The sequence below is a fragment of the Zalophus californianus genome, chromosome 13 (genome assembly GCF_009762305.2).
Source record: "Zalophus californianus isolate mZalCal1 chromosome 13, mZalCal1.pri.v2, whole genome shotgun sequence".
NCBI classification, from domain to species: Eukaryota; Metazoa; Chordata; class Mammalia; order Carnivora; family Otariidae; genus Zalophus; species Zalophus californianus.
In genome coordinates, this window is record NC_045607.1 from 88,976,105 (window position 1) to 88,996,463 (window position 20,359).

The following is a 20,359-nucleotide window of genomic DNA, read 5'->3' on the forward strand; positions in this document are numbered from 1 at the left end:
GTTAAACAGATGGTTATAAATACCTTTATTTTTCATTAGGCTAATTTTAAAGGTTATTGCTATTCTAAACAAATTCAAATTTCTTAATGGGTATTTGTATATTTTCTCAAGGCATTCAACCCATCTGCCCCCAAGGCGGTGGCTAATTTAATCATCTAATGTTCTAAAACATAAAGGATAAAATTATGTAAAAAATTATTTTATGTTTACATCATTGGACATCATAATTGTCTACATTATTGTCGTTAACCTAATAGAGAGACTTTCTTTTTTGTCCTCTCTAGTGGGAGTGGGATAAAAGAATTGTGGACATGCCGTTTGGCCTTTCTATGTCTTGAGTCAATTCAATAAGTATTTATTGAGAGAGTATTTAGGTTCTTTATTATTTTAACTGTGAAATAATTACCACATAAAATTATTCAGGGAGACACTTGGCAAACAAATCACTGCAACAGTCCATCTTTTGGTATTCTACAAGTTGGGTTGGGTTGAAATTAATATGACATATTAGAGATTGCAGGGTGAAAAAAATTGAGTTACTGTTTTCTAGTCATTTTTAATTGATGGCACAAATGTCTAATTGTTTGTTCAAGAAAATAGTGGCCTTCAGATGCTCAGCATTTTATAAGTGGGCTCACCACTATGTTGCAATGGTGAGGACAGATGCCCCTGTAGAGTAATATTTCATAGCCTAAAACCTATGCCTCTTTTTAATAAACACAAAATTCACACACACACACACACACACACACACACACACACCATCCAATGAGGCTCTGATATTAATTTCCTTCCCCTCATTGCCAATGGTCTGTATAGAAAGCTCTGGATCAAGCAGGGTATAACAGAGTTATTTCCTCAGTAGTCAAGTTGCCTAGCTCCCTGAGGATTAAATATTAAGTATTTCAAACATGTGAAGAAATCTAAGTAACTGCATCTAGACTTGACTTTAAGGGCCATGTCAATATTAAGAGTCAGACCTTTAACATAGTGTTAATTCGCTGGTATTTGCATGGGTGCATTAGAGTGCCATGTAGGACAATTCATCCCTCGTGCTTGGAAGATAAATGGAGGTAAGAATGCTTTTGCTCTATTTTTAAATTCAGCCAGTGATTCCATGGAAGTTTCTGCTTCTTTCTTGATACTTCCCATTATTTTCCAACTCCTAATTTTTGCCTTATGGACCTGGACCAGTGTAGTAGGCAGGGCTCCTGGGGATTCTTGTGCGGAGGCAGGCAGGGTTCTGAATGGTGAGGAAGGCTGGAGGGCTTTGTTGGAGTAGGTTCTAGGGAAGAATGGTCTGAGCTGGGTGGCTCTCTTTAAATAAACTGCTGGCCTCTATTGGAGTCCTCAAGCCTTCGAGGACTGCTAAGTGAACTGGGCTCCCCTCTAACTATATGACACAGCTATAGATCCCCACCAGGGAAGAAATGATTAGGGGTACTGCTGGCTATGCAAGGCCCCAGAAATTAAATATCCAGTGCCTGCTGGATTCCTATATCTTATAGGGCAAGGGGTGGTGAGGGCAGTTTATTAATTCTTGTCCGGGGCGCCTGGGTGGCTCAGTCATTAAGCGTCTGCCTTCGGCTCGGGTCATGATCCTGTGGTCCTGGGATCGAGCCCCGCATCGGGCTCCCTGCTCCGCGGGGGGCCTGCTTCTCCCTCTCCCACTCCCCCTGCTTGTGTTCCCTCTCTCGCTGTGTCTCTCTCTGTCAAATAAATAAATAAAATCTTTAAAAAAAATTCTTGTCCAATATTATGAATTTCACCTTAATTTGAGAATGGGTTTGTCAGCATCATATACAGTTGCGTTTCGGCTGTAGCTCTCCACTGGGATAAACTGGTAGACTTTTTTTTAAATATTTTATTTATTGATTTGAGAGGGAGGGAGGGAGAGAGAGAGAGAGTGCACATGAATGGGGGGAAGAGCAGAGGGAGGGGGAGAGGGAGAAGCAGGCTCCCCGCTGAGCTGGGAGCCCGATGTGGGGCTCTACCCCAGGACCCTGGGATCATGACCTGAGCCGAAGGCAGTCGCTTAGCCCACTGAGCCACCCAGGCATCCCTCAACTGAGAAACTTTTTAAAAAAACACCAATGCTTGGGCTTCTTTCAGATCAGTTGAATCAAAGTCAAAAGACAACAGTTTCCTCTTGGCCTTGGTAATTACCCAAATGCAACAAGGAGGATGAGAAGCAGAAATGTAAATGCCATTTTTGATATATTTAGGAGATACCTATAATCATGAACCACAAAGTATGAGGGAGGGTTGTATGAGAGAAGAGTCCTCATGGCTGAGGAACTCAGACCACATCAGCGGAAGATAGTTCTCCGAAGCATGAGGCACACCTTGGTTGGAAAGGTAAAAATGTGTTTGGATTAATAGGAGTAGGGTTGGCAAGCTGGCAGCAGAAGCTTCCCTGCGACTCTATTACCTTCTATAATTCCACCTCCTCTGTTTCTAAGTCACTCCTTTGAGGACCCTAACACTAAGAATCCTTCAACAGTCCCCTACTGGACAAGCCATTAATACTTTCCTGTTGCCCTCACCCACTTCATATCTTCCTTCCCTTGCTTCCTTTCCTTCTGTGGTCAACTATTTGAATTAGTTATTTGCACACACCCTCAACTTCCCTGCCCTGTTTTCACTTCCTCTTACTCACCTTGGAAAACTCCAACCCTGCTTTAATTGAACTTTCTCCATTCTGAGCTTTGAATTGTGCTGCTGAATGTGGGTGGAGAAAACCCCACGTTTCTGAGTCTCACTTTAAATTCTTCATGTCGAGCAGGCTCTTAACATTGCCCGGTTATCAAAATATATTTCCTTGGTCCTTTCAACCTCCTGCTCTTCTAGATGACTTCATGTTTATCTTCAAAGCCCAACATCTCCACACACTCCCACCCAGATTCACCGTTGGTTGATGACCTCATTTCCTATGCATAGGGGAAAAAAAAATAGAATCAATCAGGAAATAGAAGACTCAGCTCTCAGTTTTGTAGCCCTATAACCTGACGTTTTTTACTCTCTGGCAGCCATGGAAGGACTCTGCTCAAGGGAACCTGCTGTGAAGTGTGTAGTTGGCTGACGGTCTCCAGTCGACACACTTATGGTTTTACTGCAGAGTTTACTTGGAGAGCCCTCCATTCCCTGACACTTCTTCTTCTTCTTCTTTTTTTTCTGAGATTTTATTTACTTATTTGTCAGGGGGAGAGAGAGAGAGAGTACATACGCACATGCGTGAGAGAGCACAAGCAGGAGGAGGGGCAGAGGGAGAAGCAGGCTCTGCACTGAGCAGGGAGCCCGATGTGGGACTGGATGCCCAGGACCCTGGGATCATGACCTGAGCCAAAGGCAGACGCTTAACCCACTGAGCCACACAAGCGTCCCTTCCCCCACACTTCTACTCCCCTTCTTGGGCTTCTCCCAGGCAGTGACTGAGCATGGCGAGAGTACTACAGTACTCTCATTTTTGCCCCACGTGTGATTCTTCTAACGGGCAATCTCTGCTCAAAGACTTCCTGTTGACCCAGTCAAGACTTTCTGAGTAGCACTGCAATCTGAGTGTCTTCCTACCCAATTGTCTTTTTTTTCCTCTATTTTTTAAAGCTTTATGGAGATAAAATTCACATACCATACACTTCACCTATTTACAGTGTTCAATTCAGTCGTTTTTTTATAGCTACAGAATTGTGCAACCAACATCACCATCGATTTTAGAACATTTTCATTATCCAGAAAGGAAACTGATACCCTTTAGCCTTTACCGTTCAAAATGCCGATCCCCTACAGCCTTGGACAACTGTGAATTTACTTTCTGTCTCTATAGATTTGCTCCTCCAGGATAATTCATATAAACACAGTCTTGTAATATGTGGTCTTCTGTGACTGGCTTCTTTCACTTAGCATGTTTTCAAGACTCATCCATGTTATAGCATTTATCATTACTTCCTTTTTCTTGCTGAATAACAATTTGTTATATGGATATACCACATTTTATTTATCCATTCATCAGTTGATAGATACTTGAGTTGTTTCCACTTTTTGCCTATTATGAATAATAATAGTGCTGTGAACATTTGTGTGCAAGTTTTTGTGAGGACATTTGTTTCCATTTCTCTTGGGTATATTCCTAGGAGTGGAATTGTTGGTCCATGGGATAACTCTGTTTTGAACTTTTCAGGGAACTGCCCAATCCTCTTCTATCTCTTCTTCTCTCTCACATGTCTCAGACTTGCGTCACGGTCTGAAGGCTCTTCCCACCTACCTTCTCATCTTTTCTTTTATCCTTCACAAGCATATATCCCAATAAAATCTAATTTTATCCTGGCGTCTGCTTCTCATAGGACCTAAACTTACACATCCTGGATGAATGCTCTGTGCTGCCATGTAAGGCCAAACATTTCATTTGTGATCTAGATCTATTTCCTCTTCCTGTTCAAGGACACAGATCCAATAATTCCCCTTCTCCGTCCCTCATCATGAATTGTTACCTTGCTGCTGAACCATTTCATTGGATTATCTCTATGCTGTTATTTCTAACAGTTAATTAATTAATTAATTAATTAAATCATTCTTCTTTTGGCTTTGCTTCCCCTTCCAGTACTTCCCACATTTCTCTCTTCTCCTTTAATAAAAATACCCCCTATTAGTTGTCTGTAACTTCCATCCTCAGTACTCTGCCCATTCTCCCTTGAATCTATTAAAGCAGGATTTTGCCTCACTAATCTGTAACTGCTTTTGTCAAGGTCTTCATCAGCGACCTCCTGTATTAAATAGAATAGACAATTCTCCATCCTTATCTTACTTGATATGGCAATATTTGATGTAGTTATTAGTAACTTTTCTTTAAAATACTTCATTCGGCTTCCAGATCACTACTATATTGATTTTTCTCCTATTTTACTGGTCCCTCCTTGTCAATCTCATTTGCTGGTTCCTTGTCATGTCAGCAAACTGTGAACATTGGAGTCTACCAGATCTATGTCATCGGACTTCTCTTTTCTATCGAAATCCACATTCATTCTTTTGGTGACTTCACCTAATCCCATGGCTTTAAATTTAATTCCTATGCTTAATGCCTGCCAATTGATATATTTGGTTCAGACATCTTCAGTCTGGTATGGTTAGCTCCTCTTTTTTTTTAAAGATTTTTATTTATTTATTTGAAAGAGAGAGACACAGCGAGAGAGGGGAAGACAAGCAGGGAGAGCGGGAGAGGGAGAAGCAGGCTTCCCGTGGAGCAGGGAGCCCGATGCGGGGCTCGATCCTGAAACCCTGGGATCATGACCTGAGCCGAAGGCAGATGCTTAACAACTGAGCCACCCAGGCGCCCCAGGTATCATTAGCTCCTTATCTGACTTCTCCTTTTGTGTAACTAATAAGCTTCTCATACTTAACATATCCCAAACTGAACTTGTATACCTGCTTCTTACCCAGTCTTCTTCATCTCAGTAAAGATAACCATCCTTACAGTAGCTCAGGCCAAAATCTTGGAGTCATCTTTGGTGGCTTTCTTTCTCTCACATCCTAGCTCTAATCCACTAGCAAATCTGTTGATTCTTAACTTCAGAACACACTTAGAATGCTGTAACTTCTCACTATTTCCAAGGCTACCACTCTGGTCCATCCCAAACCATTTCTCACCTGGCCTTTGTGATAGGCTCCTTAATGGTCTCCATATTTCTACTTTTGACTCCTGCAGTCTATTCTCAACACAACATCTAGAATTATCTGACTAAAATGGAAGTTGGCATACCAAGTATCAAAATACCTCTTTGGGACAATCAGGTACCATTTCAATATGAATTAGGTAATACATGATATTAAGGAATTATTGGTTTCTTTGTGTTATGATATTGGCATGATAGTTATGTCTTTTTTTTAAGATTTTATTTATTTATTTGACAGAGAGAGACACAGCGAGAGAGGGAACACAAGCAGGGGGAGTGGGAGAGGGAGAAGCAGGCTTCCCGCTGAGCAGGGAGCTCCATGTGGGACTTGATCCCAGGACCCTGGGATCATGACCTGAGCCAAAGGCAGATGCTTAACAACTGAGCCACCCAGGTGCCCTGATAGTTATGTTTTTTAAAAAGTGCTTACTTGTTAGAAATATATATAGTTAGAGGTACACACTACAATATTTACAGGAAAAAATTACATGATATATGAGGCTTGCAAAAAATGTAGAGTGAGGTAGAAAAAAACAAGATTGGCAAATGTTGATAGTTCTGAAGTTGAGTCATAGGCTTAGGAAAATTTACTATCCTATTTCCAACACTAGAAGAGAGGAGGGAAATACCTCCAAAGTCCTCAAAGGAACTAAGGCACAACCAAGAAATGTATGGTAACCAAACTTGTTTAAGTAGACAAGAAACAGAAAAACATTTTTGAACATGCACTACTTAGAGACCAGTTCTCCTAAACCCTTCTTGAAGAAACCACTAAAGTATGAACTGACAAATAAACAGAGAAACTATAGCAAAATGACTGATGAATGTTGCCTCCCTGTTATTGTAGGACTAAGAATACCGTAAATGTGGAGGTTATAGCTGTAGAACAGAATGTAAATTTTTGAAAGAAACTACGTAAGTCATGAAAACAGTTTCAATACTACCCACTTTTAAGCTCAAATGACATCTACTTTAAAACCAACATCCTTCTTGGGAAGACAGCTAACTTCAAATAGCAACCTTAATACTTAATGGTTACGTTATTTTGGGCTAGTTAACTTCACTGCATTTCATTTCTTGTCTGTAAAATAGACATACTGATCCTTACCTAATAGAATATACAGCAAAATAATGAAAAGTTCACTCATTCAATAATTATTGGTACCTACGAGGTACCAGGCACTGTCCTAGGTGCTAGGTATACAGTATAAATATAACATACTTGGATCTCACCTCCTACTTGAGAAAAGATAGACAAATAAATAAATAAAATATATTGTGTGTGAAATGGTAAGAAGTGCTATGGGGAAAATCAAATCAAGGAACTGGTGTGGGGAGTGGTGTGCTGAGGGCTGGGAGACATTGCAATTTCAATTTCATCAGTATTTCTTAGCACCTGCTATATGTCCAACTTTGAATGGTACTGGATATGCACTGGGGAATGAGACAGATCTGCCTTCACATTCTACAAGGGAGTCTTTGGGTTCTTTTGCAATGAACTCTTCTTACACATGTCTTACCAGACAAGAGATGCTTGGGCTGCATCATCTTTGCAACCTTTGTAACTTATAGAACATGGTATTTAGACTTGATGATTGTATCTAATCAGTGATCTTTATGATCTGTAAGCTTCTTCAACACTTCGTGATTTTAGAATTTGTTTCGTTTGTATTAAGTGTACCCAATGCTATTTGACGTCAATTCATTGCATTGTAACTTAATATAACCTTAATAAAATTATGGACTTCTATATGATCTAGGCATTATACAGTAACTATTCAAATATGCACAAATTTAATACCTAAGAATAATTGAAGAAAAATTGGAGTTGTATTCTTTTTTTAAGGTTTTATTTAAATTTCAGTTAGTTAAAAGTGTCAGGTGTACAATATAGTGATTCAGCACTTCCATTCAACACCCAGTGCTCATCATGAAGTACCTTCTTAATCCCCATCATCTATTTAACCCATCCCCCCACCGACCTCCCCTCTGGTAACCCTCAGTTTGTTCTCTATAGTTAGAGGTCTGTTTCTTGGTTTGCCTCTCCCTCTATTTTTTTCCCCATTGCTTGTTGGTTTTGTTTCTTAAATTCCACATGAGTAAAATGGTATTTGTCTTTCTTTGACTGACTTATTTTGCTTAGCATCATACTCTCTAGCTCCATCCATGTTGTTGCAAATGGCCAGCATTCATTCTTTTTTATGGCTACCTAATATTCCATTGTATAAATGTACCAAATCTTCTTTATCCATTTATCAATTTGGGACACTTGGGATGCTTCCATAATTTGGTTATTGTAGATAATGCTGCTATGAACATTGGGGTGCATGTATCCCTTTGAATTAGTATTTTTGTATTCTTTGGGTAAATACCTAGTAGAGCAATTGCTAGATTGTAGGGTAGTTCTATTTTTAACTTTTTGAGGAACCTGTATACTAGAGTGGCTCTACCAGTTTGCATTCCCACCAGTAGTGCAAGAGGGTTTCCCCTTTCTCCACATTCTCACCAGCACCTGTTGTTTCTTGTGTTGTTGATTTGAGCCATTCTGACAGGTGCAAAGCGACATCTCATTGTAGTGTTGATTTGTTTTCCCTGATGATGACTGATGTAGAGCATCTTTTCATGTGCCTGTTGGTCATCTGGATGTCGTCTTTGGAAAAATGTCTCTCCATGTCTTCTGCCCATTTTTTAGTTGGATTATTCATTTTTTGGTTGTTGAGTTACATAAGTTCTTTATATATTTTGGATACTAATTCTTTATCAAATATGTCATTTGCAAATATCTTCTCCTAGTTGGTAGGTTGCCTTTTAGTTTTGTTGATTGTTTCCTTCACTGTGCAGAGCCTTTTTTTTTTTAAGATTTATTTATTATTTATTTTAGAGAGAGAGAGAGCATGAGTGGGAGAGGCAGAGGAAGAGCGAGAGAGAATCTGAAGCAGACTCCACACTGAGCACAGAGGCAGATGCAGGGCTCAATCTCATGACCCTGAGATCATGACCTGAGCTAAAACCAAGAGTTGAGGGGCCCTGGGTGGCTCAGTCGGTTAAGTGACTGCCTTGGATTCAGGTCATGATCTCAGGGTCCTGGGATCGAGCCCCGCATTGGGCTCCCTGCTCGGCAACGAGTTTGCTTCTCCCTCTCCCTCCACTGCTGCCCCTGCTTGTGCTCTCTCTCTCTCTGTCAAATGAATAAATAAATAAAATCTTAAAAAATAATAAAACCAAGAGTTGGATGCTTAACCGACTTAGCCACCTAGCTGCTACTTAACCGACTTAGCCACCTAGCCGCTACTGTGCAGAAGCTTTTTTTATTTTGATGTAGTTCCAATAGTTTGTTTTTGCTTTTGTTTCCCTTACCTCAGGAGACATATCTAGAAGGAAGTTGCTACGGCTGATTGCAAGGGAGGTTACTGCCTGTGTTCTCCTCTAGGATTTTAATGGCTTCAGGCCTCCCATTTAGGTCTTTAATCCATTTTCAATTTATTTTTTTGTGTTTGGTATAAGAAAGTGGTCCAGTTTCATTCTTTTGCATGTTGCTATCCATGTTTCCCAACACCATATGTTGAAGAGACTTTTTTCCATTGGATATTCTTTCCTGCTTTGTCAAGGATTAACTGACCATATAGTTGTGGGTTCAATTCTGGGTTTTTATTCTATTCTATTGATCTCTGTGTCTGTTTTTGTGCCAGTACCATACTGTTTTGATCACAACAGCTTTGTAATATAACTTGAAGTCTGGAATTGTGATGCCTCCAACTTTGCTTTTCTTTTTCAAGGTTGCTTTAGCTATTCAGGGTGTTTTGTGGTTCCATACAAATTTTAGGATTGTTCTAACTCTGTGAAAAATGTTGTAGGTTTTTTGTTTTTTGTGGGGGTTTTTTTTGCTATTGGTATTTTGATAGGGATTGCATTAAATGTGTAAATTGCTTTGGGTAGTATAGACATTTTAACAATATTTATTCTTCCGATCTATGAGCATGGAATGTTTTTCCATTTCTTTATGTCATCTTCAATTTTATTCTTCAGTGTTTTATGGTTTTCAGAGTACAGGTCTGTTGCCTCTTTGGTTAAGTTTATTCCTAGGTATCTTATAGTTTTGGTGCAATTGTAAATGGAATTGATTTCTTAATTTCTCTTTCTGCTGCTTTATTACTGGGGTATGGAAATGGAACAGATTTCTGTACATTGATTTTGTATCCTGTGACCTTACTGAGTTCGTGTATCAGTTCTAGCAGTTTTTTGGTGGAGTCTTTTGGGTTTTCTATATTTAGTTTCATGTCATCTGCAAATAGTAAAAGTTTTACTTCTTCCTTACAATTTGATGCCTTTTATTTCTTTTTCTTTTCTTTCTTTCTTTCTTTTTAGCGGGTGGCAGGGGCAGAAGGAGAGGGAGAGAGAGAATCTTAAGTGGGCTCTACGCCCATTTTGGAGCCTGACATGGGGCTTGATCTCACAAGCTGAGATCATGACCTGAGCTGAAATCAACAGTTGGTCACATAACCAACTGAGCCACCCTGGTGCCCCACCTTTTATTTCTTTTTGTTGTCTACCTGCTGTGGCTAGGGCTTCCAGTACCATCTTAAATAACAGTGGTGAGAGTGGACATCCCTGGCTTGTTCCTGACTGTGGAGGAAAAGCTCTCAGTTTTTCCCCCATTGAGGATATTAACTCTGGGTTTTTCGTAGATAACCTTTATTATATTGAGGTATATTTCCTCTAAATCTACTTTGTGGAGGGTTTTTATCATGAATGGATGTTGTACTTTGTCAAATGCCTTTTCTGAATCTATTGAAGTGATCATCATATGGTTCTATCCTTTCTTTTATTAATGTGGTGTATTATGTTGATGGATTTGCAAATATTGAACCACCCTTGCAACCCAAGAATAAATCCCACTTGATCATGGTGAATGATTCTTTTAATGTATTGTTGGATTTGGTTTGCTGGTATTTCATTGAGAATTTTTGCATCCATGTTCATCAAGGTTATTGACCTGTAGTTCTCTTTTTTAGTGGGGTCTTTGTCTGGTTTGGGTATCAGGGTAATGCTGGCCTCATAGAATGAATTTGGAAGTTTTCCTTCCATTTCTATTTTTTGGAATAGTTTGAGAAGAATAGGTACTAACTCTTCTTTAAATATTTGATAGAATTCACTTGCCCTCTGGCCCTGAATGTTTGTTTGGTGGGACATTTTTGATTACTGATTCAAGTTCTTTGCTTGTTATTGGTCTGTTCAAGTTTTCTATTTCTTCCTGTTTCAGATTTGGTAGTTTATATGTTTCTAGGAATTTATCCATTTCTTCCAGGTTGTCCAATTTGTTGGCATATAGTTTTTCAGAATATACTCTTTAATTTTATTTCTGTGGTATTGGTTGTTATTTCTCCTGTCTCATTTGTGATTTTATTTATTTGGGTCCTTTCTCTTTTATTTTTGATAAGTCTGGCTAGGGGGTTATCAATTTTATTAATTCCATTAAAGAACCTGCTCCTGGTTTCATTAATCTGTTCTATTTTTCTTTCAGTTTTAGTATCACTTATTTCTGTTCTTATTATTTCCTTCCTTCTGCTAGCTTTAGGCTTCTCTTGTTCTTTTTCTAGCTCCTTTAGGTGTAAGATTAGGTTGTTTATTTGAGGTTTTTCTTTCTTGAGGTAGTCCATCCTGTATTGCTATATAATTCTCTCTTAGGGTTGCTTTTGCTGCATCTCAAAGGTTTTGGACCATCATGTTTTCATTTTTATTTGTTTCCATGTACTTTTTTTACTTCTTCTTTGATTTCTTAGTTGATCTGTTCATTGTTTCTTGGTTGATCTGTCCATGTATTTGTGGTCTTTCCAAATTTTTTCTTGTGGTTGACATCTAGTTTCATAGTGCTGTGGTCGGAAAAGGTGGATGGTATGACTTCAGTCTTTTTGTATTTTTTGAGGCTTGTTTTGTTACTTAATATGTGATCTGTTCTGGAGAGTGGTCCATGTGCACTTGAAAAGAATGTGTATTCTGCTGTTTTATGATGGAATGTTCTTAATATGTCCATTAAGTCCCTCTGGCCCAGTGTGTCGTTCAAAGCCATTGTTTCCTTGTTTATTTTCTGTTCAGATGATCTATTGATGTGACTGGGGTCTTAAATTCTGCCATGATTATTGTGTTATTATCAGTTAGTTTCTTTATGTTAGCTATTAATTGTTTTATATTTTTGGCTCCTCCCATTTTGAGTGCATAAATATTTACAGTTGCTATTCTTCTTGTTGGATAGTCCCCCTTATGATTATAATCCCCTTCCCTGTCTCTTTTTACAGTCTTTGTTTTAAAGCCCATTTTATCTGATATAAATATTGCTACTCCGGCTTTCTTTTGACATCCATTTGCATGATAAATGTTTCTTCACCCTCTCACTTTCAATCTGCAGGTGTCTTTTGGTCTAAAAAGTCTCTCTCTCTCTCTTTTTTTAGAGCAAGAGAGAGCAAAAGAGCATGTGAACAGGGGTGGAGGGGCAGAGGGAAAGAGAGAATCCACGCTCAGTGTGAGCTCAACACGGGCTCGATCTCACAACCCTGAGATCATGACCCCAGTCAAAATCAACAGTGGGATGCTTAACCAATGGAGCCACCCAGGCTCCACTAAAATGAGTCTCTTGTAGGCAGCATATCAATGGGTCTTGGTTGTTTTCTTCCATTCTGGTATGCTATATGTTTTGATTAGAGCATTTAGTCCATTTACAAGTAATTATTTATACGTATGTATTTATTACCATTTTATTACTCATTTTGTCATTGTTTCTGGAGATTTTCCCTGATCCTTTCTTGTCTTTGTCACTTTTGGTCTCTCCTTTGCACTGAGAGAGTCCCCTTTAATATTTCTTGCAGGGCTGATTTGGTGGTCATGAACTTCTTTCTTTTGTTTCTCTGGGAAACTCTTTATCTCTCCTTCTGTTCTGAACAATAGCTTTGTTGGTTAGAGTATTTGTGGCTGCAACTTTTCCCTCTTCATCACATTGAATGTATCATACCACTCCCTTCTGGCTTGCCATGTTTCTGTTGAGAAATCTTTAGCTTGCCTTATGGGTTCTCCCCCATGTAAGTTAAAGACTTCTTTTGTGTTGCTACTTTTAAGATTTTTTCTTTATCACTGTATTTTGGAAATTTAATTACAGTATATCTTGGTGTTGGCCTGCTTTTGTTGATTTTGATGGGAGATCTCTGTGCTTCCAGGATCTGGATGTCTGTTTCCTTCCACAGATTAGGAAAGTCTTCAGCTGTTATTTGTTGAAATAAATTTTCTACCCTCTTTTCTCTCTCTTCTTTTGGGACTCCTACGATATGAATGTTATTATGTTCAATGGAATCACTGAGTTCTCTAAGTCTGTTCTCGTGTTGCATAATTCTTCTTCCTCCCTTTTGTTTAGCTTCATTATTTTCCATTATTTTTTCTTCTAAGTCACTGATTCGTTCCTCTGCTTCTTCCAGTCTGCTGTTCATTGTTATCAAGCCTGTTTCCAACCTTGTTTATTGCATTCTTCATCTCTGATTGATTCTTTTTTAAATCTTATATCTCTGTGGTGATGGTCTCACTCATGTCTTCTTTTCTCTTCTCAAGCCCAGTGACTATCCTTGTGACTGTTGCTTTAAATTCTCCTCCAGGCATGCTACCTCTATCTGTTTTGCTTAGATCTCTGGCCTTATCTTGTTCTTTCATTTGGGATATATTCCTCCATCTTGGCATTTTATCTAAGTCTCTGCCTTCTTCTCTGTGTTAGAAAAGGCTGTTCATGCCTCCTGCTCCTGAAAGTATTGACTTTACGAAGAAGAGGTCATGTAGTGCCTGTTGCTTCAGGGAGTGTCTCTGGTGTGTGCTGTGTATGCTCTGTTACTGTGTTTTGGCTGCTCTATCCTTCAGGCTAATCATTTGCAGAAGCTAGCCTTGCCTGCTGTGGGCAGTGTTTGGTGTCTGGACTAAATGTGGTGAGTTTTATTTTATTTTATTATTTTTTTAAAGATTTTATTTATTTATTTGACACAGAGAGAGAGAGCAAGCACAAGCAGGGGGAGCGGCAGGCAGAGGGAGAGGGAGAGGGAGAAGCGGGCTCCTTGCTGAGCAGAGAGCCCGACGTGGGACTCAATCCCAGGACCCTGGGATCATGACCTGAGCAGAAGGCAGACATTTAACGACCGAGCCACCCAGGCGCCCTAAATGTGGTGAGTTTTAACTAGGTGTGCTCTGATATGCTTGTGAAATGAAATGTGACACCAACTCCACCAGAACTGACGCCCTGCAGAGCTCTCTGGTTGGGATACATGATGTGAGCAGGGGTTTGTGTTGGTCTTCTCAGGGAGGGGTCCACCATGCTGGGACTGAGGCAAGGTTGACTGAGAGCGAGTAATTTCCCTTCTGTGTGCCCCAGATACCTTCCAGATGCTGTTTCCATGCCGTCTGCCCTGGGTTATTTGCCTGCCTTCTCTCCAAGAGCAGGGCAGTACCCTCAGGGCTATATCCCAGTCAAGCTCACTGACCTTTAAAACTCAGGCTTTAGGGGCACCTGGGTGGCTCAGTCATTGAGTGTCTGCCTTCGGCTCAGGTCATGATCCCAGGGTCCTGGGATCGAGCCCTGCATCGGGCTCCCTGCTCAGCCGGGAGCCTGCTTCTCCCTCTCCCACTCCCCCTGGTTATACTCTCTCTCTCTAGCTGTCTCTCGCTCTCTGTCAAATAAATAAGTAAATAAATCTTTAAAAAAAAACAAAAACAAAAACCTAAGGCTTTAATCCCTACTGGTTGCGAGAACTCATGAAATTCAGCCTCTCTCATTTTCCAAGCCAATGGCTTTGGGGAAATGTTCTCCTTGTGCATTCCCGTGTATGCTCCTCTCTCTCTCTTTCTCTCTGTCTCTCTGTCAGGCTCTTCTTTGTGACCATGGCTCCCTCCCCTCTGCGTTGTGATCCGATTCTCCCCTAAAGCATATCTCCACACTTCTTACCTTCTTCAATGTGACCGCTTTTCTCCCTTTAGTTGTGGAGTTTGTTCTGCCAGTTTTCAGGTCAATTTCTGGGGTGTTTAGGATGATTTGATAGTTATCCAGTTGTGTTTGCAGGACAAGAGGAGCCTAGGGTCGGCCTACTCTGCCGCCATCTTGAAAATCGAGTGGTTTCCTTAAGGGCATAAAAGTGCATCTTATTTATAACCTAAAGCAAAATATTTTAAAATTATCTTTTGCTATTCATCTCTTGTTTCCCTACACTTACTGCAGCAACATGAAATAAAGATCTCTTCTTTTTGCTCATCCTTCAAGTCAGGTTCTATATTTGGGCCTCACATATCTTTCATCATTCCCTGCCCCCCTTCTCTGCACCATCTGTTTACTCTGAAAGTCAATCTAAGCTCTTTGGCTATTTCTTTTCTTTTCACTTCACCCATTATATGGATTCCCTACAACAGCAGTTCTTAAACTTTTGCATGCATCAGAATCATCTAGAAGTCTTGTTAAAACACAAGTGGCTCAGCCTAACCTCCAGAATTTTATACAGGAGGTTTGAGTCTGGGCTCAAGTGTTTACATTTCTGACAAGTGCCCACATGGTACCCTCGCTGCTAATCCAGGCTCGACAGTTTGAGAACCACTGCTGCACAACATAGGAGCATCTGGAGCTGTTCCAACAAACAAGAATCTGTCCCTGGGTAGAAGCCTTTGTTATACATTGTATGTAAACAATGTTACCTGATCCCTTTAGAATTTAATGAGTTAGCTTCCATCACCATATTTAACATTCTTTAAGTAGGGATGTGCATTCGATAGACTCTGCTGTAAGACGACAAGAATAAAGGAAATAATATTTATTGCTTGATTGCTTATTCAGGAGACAGTAGAATGTGGTTGGCCCTGAAGCCAGGCCTTCTAGGGTTCAGTCCTGGCTTTGCAGGATTTTAGGAAGACCCTAGGAAAGTTATTTTTTTGTGCCTCAGTTTCTTCCTTTTGAAATAAAGGTAATGAAATGAACCATCTCATAGAGTTGTTGTGAGGCTCAAATGATTTAATACATGAAAAGTCCTTGATAAATGACTGGTGTGTTGTATGTACTCTGATGTCATCTATTATTATTATTATTATCAGGAATTTACTGAGTGTTTTTTTATGTGTTATCTCATTGTAACTTAAAATCAGTCCTAAAAGGTAAGCACTCCTAATATTCTAACAGGGAAGACTAGGGAACAGAAGTTCAGAAAGGCTGAATAACTGATCAACGTACCCCAGACAGTAAAAATCTCGGGTCTTTGTATGTCACCAGTGTTTGCCCAAAGAAATAATTTTCTCCCATAAGAAAAATGGAATAAGGCAGCTGATTTCAGAAGTACATTTGAGGGGCGCCTGGGTGGCTCAGTTGGTTGGGCGACTGCCTTCGGCTCAGGTCATGGTCCTGGAGTCCCGGGATCGAGTCCCGCATCGGGCTCCCTGCTCGGCAGGGAGTCTGCTTCTCCCTCTGACCCTCTCCCCTCTCGTGCTCTCTATCTCTCATTCTCTCTCTCTCAAATAAATAAATAAAATCTTTAAAAAAAAAAAGAAGTATATTTGAATGTGATTGAATAATTACTTGCTTGGTCAAGATGGTTGGTGAATTTTACAATCTAGTATTATTATGTCTACTTTAAAGGGTATTAAAGACAAGTGGAGGCAAGAATGGCTAAACATATTAGCAAATGTGTGACATTTGTAAAGAACCTATCACATAACGGGTGTTTAATAGATATTTGCTGAACTATTGGAATTAATGTGATTTGGAATTAAAATTACCTAAAATTAAGGATTTATAATATTCAGAGTTAGTGAGATTATGGAGAAATGGGCATCGATATGCTACTATGAGATTTTTGAAAGTCAATTTGGCAAGAGCCACCAGATTTTAAATATGTATTTCCTTTGGCGCAAGCAGCCCAGTGTCTATCCTAGGAAATACCTTTGTGCCCATGAAATACATGTATAACGGTGTGCAAATTTAGCACTGCTTATAATTGTGAAAGTTACAAAACTAAATGTTGATAAATGGGGGCATTATTTAATAAATTGTGAGTCATCTGTTTTATTGAACACCGTATAAGAGTTACAAAGCGCGAGGGACAGCAATACAAGTTGAATGAAAGGCCTCTAGTATGTGTTAAGTGAAAAAGTGGTCACATAAAGGTGTGGAAGTATCCATTTTGTTTACAGAGCCCAAAACTACATCTATAGGAGATATGCAGGAAAATGCTTGGGAAAAAGTCTGAACAGTGACACACCAGCGAGTCATCAGGGGTTACCTCTGGCAAGGGAGGGGGGGCACGAGGAACTTCTACTTCGTACACTTGACAGTCTGTATTATTTGGAGCGTTTACTTGTGAGATCAAAAAAGAAAAAAGTAGCTTGCTCAACAAATGTTCTCAGTCCCTTAATAAGGATAATAGATTGTAGGATAATAGATGCACGATTCTTGCTAAATACTTCATTACTTGTAGTGCTGTCGATTCCCAGAACACGTCCTGTGAGTAGTTCAAGAGCTGAATTGGCATCTGAGTGGAAAGCACACGAAACTAAAATCTTCGTAGCATTAGACTGTCTGACCAAGGGTTTGCCTTTGGACTATTACACCATTTCATGCTTGCTCTCTGACAGACGAAGGTGACGGTGACAGAAAAGAAAGGAAAAACAAAGACAAACACAAGTAAACAAAAGCACCATTATGCAAAAGGAGAAAGCAAAGCAACAGTATTTTTTTTTTCTCCAAATGAATGGTGGTATCAATGTTCACTTGGAGACAGTGTTAGGTGTGGATAAGAGAAGAGAAAGTTACTCTTCAGGCTTTTCTTAGTTTCAGTCTGAGGAATGTAGGGGTAGTGTATTTCCTATACGGCTGGAACTAAGTATCACAAACCGGGTGGCTTAAAACGACAGAAATTTATTCTTTCACAGTTCTGGAGGCTAGGAGTCTGAACTCAAGGACCTGGCAGTGGCCTGCTGTCTCTGAAGCCTTCAGAGGAGATTCCTGCCTTGCCTCTTCCAGTTTCTGGTAGCCTGAGGGGTTCCTTGGTCCAGATGCATCACTCCAGTCTCTGACTCTCTTTCATGTGGGCTGTTTTCGCTCTGCATCTGTCTTCTCACTTCTCACAAGAACACCAGTCGTGGGGCGCCTGGGGGGCTCAGTTGGTCAAGCATCTGACTTCGGCTCAGGTAGTGATCTCAGGGTCCTGGGATCAAGCCCATCGTGGGGCTCCCTGCTTAGCGGGGAGGCTGCTTCTCCTCTCCCTCTGCCCCTCCTCCCTCTTGTGGCGTGTTCTCTCTCTCTCAAATAAATAAAGTCTTTAAAAAAAAAAAAAGAACACCAATCTTATTGGATTAGGGCCCCCAGTGACCTCATCTTAACGTGATTACATCTGCAAAGACTCTATTTCCATAGAAACCCACGTTCACAGGTCCTGGTGGTTAGGACTTCAACATATTTTCTTGGCACATACAATTTGTAACTCGCAATTTATAATTCCTAACTGAAGTCTGACCAGTCATTAATAACAGTTATTTAAAGTAGGTGACTTTTGCATACAACTTTGATTCAGTGGGCTTTATTTTTTATTTTATTTATTTATTTGACAGAGAGAGAGAGAGAGATCACAAGTAGGCAGACAGGCAGGCAGAGGCAGAGGGAGAAGCAGGCTCCCAAGGAGCTGGGAGCCTGATGCGGGGCTCGATCCCAGGACCCTGGGATCATGACATGAGCCGAAGGCAGACGCTTAACTGACTGAGCCGCCCAGGTGCCCCTGATTTGGTGGGCTTTAAAGTACTTCACAGTGGAGATAGCAGGAGACCCTTTGCCACCGGCGGCCAGGCTGATCTCCAAGCAGAACCAGGATGCCTCTGTCTGCGTGGGGGGTGGGGGGCCTGGATGGGAAGGTTAGCCAACCAGTGCTGTGGGAGCTAATCCTCCAGGCAGGGCCAGCAATCAACAGCACCCAGGCTACGGCTTTGCGGAATTCTTGAGTGACGAAGATGCTGACTCTGCCATGAAGATTATGAACCTGGTCAACTCTGTGGGAAGGTGGGCAAGCATCAGCTCACAAGAACCTGGATGTGGGGGCCAACATTGTCATTGGCAATCTGGACCCAGAGATTGATGAGAGGCTGCTTTGTGATATTTCCAATGCCTTTGGGGTGATCTCACAACCCCCTGAGATTATGCGGGACCCTGACACAGGCAACTCCAAAGATTATGCCTTTATAAATTTTGCTTCGTTTGATGCTCAGAAGCAACTGTTGAGGCCATGAATGGGCAGTATCTCTGTAACTGCCCTTTTGCTGTGTCCATGCCTTTAAGAAGGACTCCAAGGGTGAACATGGTGGCTCAGCAGCCGGACAACTTCTGGCAGCCCAGAACCTACTCTCCCAGGCTGACTGCCCTCATCAGCTGTTTGTAGGTTCACCCCCTCCACCCTCAGCCCCCAATTCTCTGGCATCATCATTGGGATCCGGGCTTCCTCCACCAGGTATGAGTCCTCCTGGGTCCCTCCCACCCCCAGTGCTGCTCCTGGAGCCCTTCCACCTGGAATACTCCTAGCTATGCCCCCATTACCTACACCTCCTGGGGCTGGAGCTGGTGGCCCACCATCAGCAGGAACCCCAGGGGCTAGACATCCTGGACATGGACACTCACATCCTCATCTATTCCCACTGTGTGGGATGCCCCATCCAGGGATGGCTCAGATGCAGCTGGCCTACTGTGGCCCTCATGGCTTGGGACATCCCCATGCCAGGCCACCAGGCTCTGGGGGGCAGCCACCACCCCAACCACCACCTGGAATGCTTCATCTAGGACCTCCTCTAATGGGCATGCCCTCCAATGGCCTCTGTTTGGATCTCCCATGGGTCACCCAAGTCTGTGCCTCTACATGAGATGCATGGTCCTCCTCCACTGATGCCCCCTCATGGATACACTGGGCTTCCACAACCCCCACCCGATGGCTACCAGCGGGGGCCCCCCCTCCTTCCACCCAGACCCACCCCCCAGCCTCTAGTTCCCCTCGTGGCCCACTTCCAGGCCCTTTTCCTCACTAATTTCTCCTTCTCTTGCCTCCTGTTCTGCCTTCCCAGTATCTTTTCAATTCCTTGGACCAACCAGAATTGCAGTAGCTCCCTACAGCTAAGGCACTAATCCCTCTCAGGCTTTTTTTTTTTTTAAGTGTAATATTTTTCACAGGTTTTATTTTTTTTTTCTATATTGGTCCTAAGTATTTTTGCAAATGCACAGAGAAAATAAAACTTAAACTCCTTGTTAAAAAACAAATGAAGTACTTCATAGTCATTCAGCTACAATAATCTCAACAATAGCCCAGAATAACATAGGTGTCTTTTTTTAAGAAAAAAGTAATTCAAGTAAACAAATTCAGGCATGAGCCACTGATGGGTCTCAGGTCTCGAACTGAGAGAACAGAAATGTGGATAAAGTAAGACCACCCTAAAGAAGGTGCTCCCTCGGCACTAGCCGCCTATACTGGGGGGAAAACACTGGCTTTTCCTTTGACCAACTCTCATCAGGTAGAGATAAAGAGGTGCAGCCTCCAAACCTTAGAAAGTGAAGGCCTGGAGGGAGAGACAGGGTATAGGGAGGGGTCTGTTTGTTGAGTGAATATATTTAAGGATAAATTATAGACATTGGGGGTATGTAGTCAAGCAGGAGTAGAAGCTAAAGT

General features: G+C 41.2%; 1 pseudogene; it reads left to right on the top strand.

The window, feature by feature from the left end:
• The first annotated feature begins 2,286 nt into the window (after positions 1–2,286).
• LOC113934834 lies at positions 2,287–19,724 on the top strand (annotated as a pseudogene).
• The last annotated feature ends 635 nt before the right edge of the window (positions 19,725–20,359 follow it).